The sequence below is a fragment of the Manduca sexta genome, chromosome 28, assembly GCF_014839805.1.
Source record: "Manduca sexta isolate Smith_Timp_Sample1 chromosome 28, JHU_Msex_v1.0, whole genome shotgun sequence".
NCBI classification, from domain to species: Eukaryota; Metazoa; Arthropoda; class Insecta; order Lepidoptera; family Sphingidae; genus Manduca; species Manduca sexta.
Genome location: NC_051142.1, coordinates 15,838,657 through 15,848,016, shown reverse-complemented (window position 1 = coordinate 15,848,016; position 9,360 = coordinate 15,838,657). Strand labels below are relative to the sequence as shown.

Genomic DNA, 9,360 nt, shown 5'->3' with positions numbered 1-9,360 from the left:
CGCCGCCCACCGCCGCGGCGCCGCGCGCTCGCTCGCAACCGCCGCGACGCTGTCACCCTCGCCACGCCGAGCGGGGGTCGCTCACACCCCGCGCATGGCTGGAAAAGCGCATTTCCCGTGGCTGCGGGTTGTGGGCAGGCGGTGGCGGCGCGGTTGTGGTGCGGCCCCGCCCCTGGGCGGCGCGGTGTTCTCGAGGGGCGGCAGGCGCGAGGCAAGGCGCGGTTCCGCCCGCAGTGCTCCCGCGCGCCTCGCTGTGGCTGCACGTCGCGCGTATCTCGCCAGTCGTGCTGATAACCAGTGATCTCCTGTGCTGTGACACTAGTGATTGACCGATAACCTGCTACAGCTGGAACGTGCCTTCGACAGCCGATTGATTATAGTAAGTGGATGTTTTATATTTGCAATCAGTGAGCAAGATAAGTGATTACGTTTCTAATGCAAGGTTTGTTTTGCAATTCTTTATCACATTTAGCTTTCTCTAGGCCTAAAGCCAACATCCGTAAACATAATGAATTCCTGTCGCCTCGTATGCTGTTACAGAGGGAATGCCCTAATTACTATGACGATAGAGTCACCTACAGCGGCGACGGTCGGCCGCCCCGCCGGCCCCGTCACATGTCGCTCAAGTCATATAGGTGAACAACTTTGTGTTGTACCTATTAACAAATTAGCATATTACTACAACCTAATATTCAATTCGTTATTATAATACTAACCGGACAACGAACGCACATGTTTTAGACATTCTACGAGTACTTTATCAAGCGGGTAACTTAATTGTCTCGTATGGAAAAACATTTAAGGTAGTTAGTTACAGTAGCGATGATCTTCATTGCTTATAACAATAATAACAAATAGTTGTAAGAAAGATGACGCAGTACAGCGTAGTGCAGATTTTAAGCAATGCATTGTGATAAAATATGCGCTTTTTATTAATCAGCTTATAAGTAAGATAGTACATACTTTGTATGGACATTGGAGAACACAATACAGTTTCAAGTGGCTAGCTCTATAATGTTAAATAACTTTAGATGCCGTGACACATAAGTTTATAGAAATGTATACTATTTATTTATCGATCATTATATGAACAAAGAGCATAAGGGTGGACTTAATGCCAAAGGCTTTTCTACCAGTCAAACTTAACGTAAGACAGAGACTGAAGTTGGTAGGTATTAATATTATATTCTATAGCTTACAAAATATTTCTGCGCTGTGCTGCGTCAACTTCTATATAAGCTTTAAACTGTTCGCGGCTTCCACGTTATCAACTATGCAATCGTTAAATAGTTAACATTATTAGTTGATAACCTTGTTTGTACGGTGAGCCTACTGCGATACGAAAGGCCGCGGTTTCGGTACACTTGGATAAAATATTGTGTTAATGTCATATTGGATAAAATATGACATATGTATTTGGAATGTGATAGAAAGTTCGTATTCGATGATTCGTATATGACTTAAGTGTAATAATAAGGTACTTGTGGTTGGCCTTTATTACATAAAATTAGTGTAACTAAATTTAATACTCGTATATTATACAAAGCACAAGATGAGTGAGGTGATTGCACTATATTAATCCTTATGCTTGGACATACATAGTCCACATTCAATCACACACATTTCTTAATTACATAGTACAACTAAATAGTCTAATATAATGTGATTGGTATTAACCCAATGAATACAACATTCTTCAAAGAAAATTCAGTGGCATTTTTTTTTATTTATTAGGATTACCAACAATTGTCATATTAAAACGTTTAAAGAGATTATACAAAAAGAATATAAATCAAGCTAAATGCATAACCACAAGGTAATCACAGCATGCAATAAGGCGTGTAATTTTAATAATAATTACATTTCACGAACAATAAATCAGTGAGATATAATCATAATATCAGCCCTGTATTATTATATACTGTCCCACTGCTGGGCACGGGGGCCTCCTCTACTACTGAGAGGGATTAGGCGTTAACCCACCACGCTGGCTTAATGCGGGTTGGTAGTCTTCACATACCCTTATTCACAATATTTTCTTTCACCGTTAAAGCAAGCGATAACTCGTATAGGATTTACACATAATTTTAGAAAAGTCAGAGGTCTATGCTCTTAACTTTTGAATCAGTAAGAACTTATACAAATAGATCTTACTTAATTATATTCTGGCTAAAACTGCAGTTATTCTCTGTTATTATAATACAATTTTATTTATAACTGTTCTATAATGGCTACAATACCAATGCGAACGAAATACTATCGCACCAAACACAATTCTAGCCACAAAATATGCAGATATGTCGTTATTCGGCTAAATATTTTGCATATCTAGCTTTATTGCTTGTTTTAAATAGTTTTATGTTTATTGTTGTAACAATTTGTATAAAATCTTGATTTGGGCGAGGTAATATATAGCATTTCCGTCGAATACAGTTGGCTTGCGTAACAAGCGGCCTTACCTGACATTTTGTCTTGTTTCCATTTCAAAAACAATTACATAGAAATTATGTAATATTCGATGGAACATATAATACAGCATACCTGTGTTTAGCACTATGTTAATATATTCCGATTTGTGGTAGACCAAAATATTTTAATATTGACAATATACACTGTTATACTTTATTTATCAACTTTAAACCTAATCCAGATGATCTTTAGGTTTACAGTGTCTTAAATAAAAACAACTTTGTACTGTTTTATAGATTCTGAGGCTATATACCCTGTACATTATTTATCAACTTTAAACCTAATGCAGTTAATCTTAAGATCTAAAGTGCCTTGAATAATAACATTTTACTTTCTTATAGAGAAGAATTCTGAACAAATATATTGAAACCGTAGGCTAGAAGAGTAAAATGATAAAATATCAAGGCAATACAACATTGAGGGCCACAATGACGCGGTGTTACCAAAAATGTAATACTTGTCGTGTCTTTATCGAATTTATATCACTTTAATATTAGCATGCGAAGTAAATTATACAGTTCAAAGGCTAAATAGTGCGGCACGTGTTAGATGAAGGATTTCTGGCGGCCCACTAGGTTATGTGAATAAAACTTAACAATAAATAAATATATGTTTGATATCTGTCTGAAGTATCGGATGTGAATCCCAGTTGAGTCAACAATATATTTATTTTTTATACGGTTATCGCAAAACGACCTCACTGCACCTGGTGGTAAGTGAATTGGGGTTTAATAGAATGTCGACTGATGAGAGATTACCCCTCGACAGTCGACACAATTATGCCGGCCAGTTGAAACCAGATATACACAGGCTGATCCCGGAACGCGACACACTAACGTGGGCACCTATTTCAGGTTTTATCACCTTGTGTTCGGTGGTCGCTATCCGAGCAAATATAAAATATATCCAATCACCAGCAAATGATATTAATTTTTTTATTAGGCCGGAGTCTAGAATTTGTGAAATTGCCATAGGATTACCCCCTATGATTTGACGGGATACAAACGACAAAGAGTGAATGCAGTTGCACCTCTGCCTATCTCTTCGGGGATGAAATGCGTGACTATACACGTGACAGAGTCACTCGCGTGCCAGTTTTTGCATAGAATTATTGGTCTAATCTTATCTATAGCATAATTGTACAAATGTCCCGCAGCGATATCAGTAGCATCTAATCAGTGTACGTTATCTCCTATATAATTGACGGGTGGAATATGTTTTATGCAAAATTAGATAACATGTGACGTGTCATAGGGCGATATTAGCGCCATGGTGGTCTTATTTATTTATTAAGTTTTCCAGCAGACCTAACACTACGATTATAATAGTTAAAATATGATGATTTATAGCTAAAATTTAAATCCAGGTTAGGAAAACTCGACATAATTTAGAACTGATTTCAAGCGCAACAAATTAAACAAATACAATATCTATACTATTATATAAAGCTGAAGAGTTTGTTTGTTTGTTTGTTTGTTTGTTTGTTTGTTTGAACGCGCTAATCTCAGGAACTACCGGTCCAAACTGAAAAATTCTTTTTGCGTTGGATAGCCCTTTGTTCGTGGAGTGCTATAGGCTATATATCATCACGCTATACCCAATAGGAGCGGGGCAGTAATGGCTAATCTCAGGAACTACCGGTCCAAACTGAAAAATTCTTTTTGCGTTGGATAGCCCTTTATTCGTGGAGTGCTATAGGCTATATATCATCACGCTATACCCAATAGGAGCGGGGCAGTAATGGCTAATCTCAGGAACTACCGGTCCAAACTGAAAAATTCTTTTTGCGTTGGATAGCCCTTTATTCGTGGAGTGCTATAGGCTATATATCATCACGCTATACCCAATAGGAGCGGAGCAGTAATGGCTAATCTCAGGAACTACCGGTTTCAACTGAAAAATTCGTTTTGTGTTGGATAGCCCTTTATTTGTGGACCGCTATAAGCTATGTATCATCACGCTATGACCCAATAGGAGCGGAGCAGTAATGGCTAATCTCAGGAACTACCGGTTTGAACTGAAAAAATCTTTTTTGTGTTGGATAGCCCTTTGTTCCTGGAGTGCTATAGGCTATATATCATCATGCTATGACCAATAGGAGCGGAGCAGTAATGAAACATGTTGGAAAAACGGGGAAAATTATGAGTTTTGAGAGCTTCCGTTGCCTGCGCTGCGTAAACGGTTAAAGTTATGCAACAATGATGTATGACGGGATTGTTTCACTTAAAAAGTTCTAAATAATATAACAAAGTCCCCCGCTGCATCTGTCTGCCTTAACGTGTTAAACTCAAAAACTACCTAACGTATTAAGATGAAATTTGGTATGGAGACAGTTTGAGACCCTGGGAAGAACATAGGCTCCCGGGAAACTACTATTTTTATAACGGAAAACTTTAGCCTGAATAACTTCATAACGCGGGCGGAGCCGCGAGCAAAAGCTAGTCTTAAAATAATTTGGAGGCAATAAGTTAACCTATGCCTTCATAGAAAATAACTCATATAAACAGAAGCTAAAAATTATGCAAATTTTACAAGCCTTTTATTTTTTGCTGATATAGGGGTTTGATAATTTTACTAATATTGTTTCAATTTTGGAACACATTTTCTTTAGAAATACGTTAATTTGGTAGTAAAATTTCCGTGCAGGAGAGAAGGTTTAGTAAGCCCTTTATATTAATTAAATCACGTTATAAATTGTAGTGCAAATTATACGTATTTTCAATCTAAGGCCGATTACGAAAGTCCTAGAACTGAGTAATATCTTGTATGTTCATCATTTTTTCTCGTAATTTGTATACTATTTTTTTTTTCAATTATATATCATTCAAAATGCATACAATTGATGCTATTGTTTTAGAGTTATTAAAGAAATAAATACAAACATTTTCAAGAAACATTCTTTTTTTAAATTTGTAAGACTAGTCAAGGAATAATTACAGGCGGGGGGAGGTGTACTACGTATCAAATAGCATCGATAGAACACAAATTTATACAAATTTGTGAAAAATATATTTGACTCTGTTAAATCATTCAAAAAAGTCATGGAATAATTAAACTGTTATAAACTACTTTAAGTGGCCACATTAAGCGAGATAGTGGGGCGGCTTTACCTAAACTCGTTTAAAGTCCAAGTAAAGAGGAGGTACGGGACACTGTAATTAAAAATTATACGAAAAAGTACATAAAAGAGTTATTGCACTCTCTTAAGTGCTCTATTAGAGTTTATAATTTAATTGCAATTAATATTTGAGAAATATTTTGTACGCTAAGAGCATTTTTTATCGACGCAGAATATAAACTTGATTACTAAATATCAATTTAATTAACCTTTATGTAATTATAATTATCGGCTTGCACTACATGTATCAAATCGAGCGTTAAGTTATGTACACATTATACCTAGTCTTGCCATAAATATTGTAATAAAGAAAAAAGAAAATTGTTAACTGCAAATAACATTTATTACTTTTACAGTGTGTCAGTTTAATACATAAATATAAAACAATTAAAAATATAAAAAGCTTATTCGAAGTGGTCTCCATTGGCTGCAATACAGTCCTTTAAACGATGAGGCCAGTTATCAATAGAAGCACGCACTCTTTCCATGGGAAAATTCTTCACTGCCAATCGTATAGATTGTTTTAGGGACTCAAATTATCATGGCGTTTAGAGCAAGCTGTACTCTCTAAAACTGACCACAAATCATAATCCAGCGGATTAAGATCGGGACTAGACGACGGCCAGTCTTCAGCTCTGATGAAGTCCGAAACGTTCGATTCCAACCAAGACTGCGTGGACCGAGCTTTATGACCCGGCGCCGAGTCTTGCTGGAAGGACCATACTTGGTTATTGAACATGGTGATGTTAAGGGGCTTAACTACCTTCTCAAGAATGGTATCTTGATACACTTGTGCCGATGTTTTGATACCTTTTTCACAAAAATATGGCTCAGTCACTCCTTCATAGCTAACACCCCACCAAACCATCACTGAAGTCGGATAATGTCCACGTTGCACTCTGTCGACTAATTGGGAAGCTTCCTTAGAGCTTTGAGCATAAATACGGTCATTTTGTTTGTTAAAATGTTGCTCAATTGTAAAAATTTTCTCATCCGTAAACAAAATTTTTCTGTGACCTCCCTTTGCGTACCGCTTCAGTAGTTGTTTCGATTTTACCACCCTATTCTTCTTTAAATTATCAGTTAAGAAATGGCCAGTGCGTCTCTTATAGGCTGCAAGTCCTAAGTCATCTTTTAAAATACGCGACATGGTTCTAGGTGCTATCTTCATTTCCCGAGATAAAATCTTTTGCTTTCGGACAGGATTTCTTCGAATTCTTTCCCTTACTGCTTTGACCACCTTTTTCGTACGAACACTACGTGGACGGCCAGATCTTGTTCTGTCACAAACAGAGGAGGTCTCATTGTACCTATTAATAGCCCGGTACACAAACATTTTACTAATACCAAGTGTATGGAGAGTTTTAAAAATTGCATTTGGCTCCATACCTACTTTGTGTAATGCTATCACAGCGATTCGGTTCTCTTTATCACCCCACACCATTTTAATATCGCAAAATATTTTACAATGTATTGGCGCCAAAATGAGAAAACACAATGAACAATCGTATAAAAATGACAGATTCGAAATTCAAATGTAATATTTTTTTATAATTAAGTGTAACAGTATTTATGGCCAGACTAAGTATATTGATGCTAAACACGGTACTGTAAACGGGTCCAACAGCAACTTTGGACTTTTGCTTCTAAATCAAATTACAAATTAAAAAAAAAGTGATACAAGTTGCACCTACAAAGATTATTGAACAGAAAAAAGCCGTCAATAACATGCCATTTCTTGGATTATTAAACTCTACAAAGAGACTAAATCGTCACCAAGAAAGGTACTTCCAAAGAAGCCTGTAGGAGGTTTACCTTCCAGTGGTGAAAGATGAAATTTTCCAAAAGGAGACCCGACACAACGTAGGGGTAATAATGTGTATAAATGCGGTCTGCAAATTTTTCTAATAACAATTGAATTCTAGATAAATTGAAGCCGGTAGGAATCGTGTTATATGCACCCTTCGCCACCGCCACCTTTATACCAATAGTGCCTTACTCGCTTTGTAAAAAACGAGCAAATTATTCATCCCTTCGCCATTGCCACCTTTATACCATTACTGCTTTACTTGCTTTGTAGCTTCCCACAAAACGAGCAAATCCCTTGTCTCACCACTTTTAACAAAAAAAATACAATAAACATTATTCAATACTCCTGTAAATAGTGAATCCAAGACTATATTACAATATAGGAGAACCAGCTCAATATGCGTATGCATTAGTTATGCGCGACTTATCTGCGCAATCAGTTATAATTAGGAAGCAATAATAATTGCGCGGTAAAAAACTAATACATATTTGTATTACAAATATATTTAATTACATTTTAATGTTCGTTACACTTGACCGAGGTTAACGTGTTTAGAAAATAGATTCAAACAGTACTCGACAGTAAATATAATATTAGCTATGAGAAAAGCAAATTGGCGACAAAGTTATTGTAACACAAACGATACAACACAAAGTCGAAGATCACTTACTAAAGTCAAGGCGAAACTATATATTAAGTCGCTCTTCTTGACAAAATGGCGCGCGAATCGTTATCTTAGAAGCTATTTATTCGTAACGCACTATTCATATTATACAAAAAATTAAACATAATATTTCTGCAATATTTTATCTTTACTTTAGTTGTTGTTATTTTTATAAAATGGATATTGTTTCATTAATTTCATAACGAAAATTCCACTAAAATTGTTGATTTCTTGCATCTCCTGCTAAATTACACATGTTATTTGCAACCAACACTATTAGACAATTTAATAGGGAACATTTTGGTAATTTAAAATTTTCAAATAGACCTAAAATATTTTTTTTAAATATTCGTAAAGTTTTACAAGCTTAACAAAATAAACAATCGATCAATCAAATCAAATAAACCTTGATTTAACATAGAGTTATATTTATAGAGCATTTTGAATGTCAATGAAAATCCACAAAAAAATAAACTCGAATTAAAATAAACAAAATAATAATTATAATATATACATATCTATTATCATATAAATCGTCAAAGAATATCTTTACAGAAGAATAAACAATAATAATGATATTGAATTAAATAAAATTAATCTCAAAAATACTTATACATATTTTTACAATGTGCGTATATAAACCTTATTCATATAGTGCCAAAGGTACATAATACATTATTCTAACATTATTCATCGCAAAAGCCAAGGCCTGTGAGGGGAGACAAGGGCAAAGCTAGTTGGCGCCATGCTATTGTCTTTACTAGCGGTGCAATAACTGTACCGGACATTCCTTGCTGAATTCCGAACCGGTGACGTTAATACAAACCTAGCAGATCACCACAGATAACAAAATGACACAGATAAAAACTAACAACTAAAATAGGTAAAGTTCAGTAGTAGTGAAAGGCACCTAAATATTTCTTGCGTAGTTTAGCTTAACTTTTTCTCACGTATTAAGCGAAATATGCAGCAAAAATCCATATTTTTTAAAATAATATATTCATTATGCGATTTTGAACACAATTTTCTAGATTAAGATTTCAATATTAAGCTTTAAGTAGAGGTCTTATGTGCTCATATATTAATTACAATGACTATGATTCTAATTCACTATGGCACATGACTTCGTATATAAGTGTTGGCGTGTATACACACGGATTCTTGTTGCAAAACTCAATCCGGTATCAGATGACCCACATCATCATGATCATAATCATCAGACACATAAAGTCCAGTGCTGAACATAGGCCTCTCCTAAAGATTTCCAGACAGACTCGTCGAAAGCGGCTGCATCCAGCT

The 9,360-nt window shown here is 35.8% G+C and overlaps 1 protein-coding gene across 4 annotated transcripts in view; it reads left to right on the top strand.

Moving 5' to 3' along the window:
• The first annotated feature begins 246 nt into the window (after window positions 1–246).
• LOC115456189 (GATA-binding factor A) overlaps window positions 247–9,360 on the top strand; it is a 90,823-nt gene continuing 81,709 nt past the window's right edge. For all 4 annotated transcript variants that reach the window (XM_037444643.1, XM_037444642.1, XM_037444641.1 and 1 more), the window contains exon 1: window positions 247–379. The gene's annotated coding sequence lies outside the window, so the exon portion shown is untranslated. The remainder of the gene's footprint in view (window positions 380–9,360) is intronic.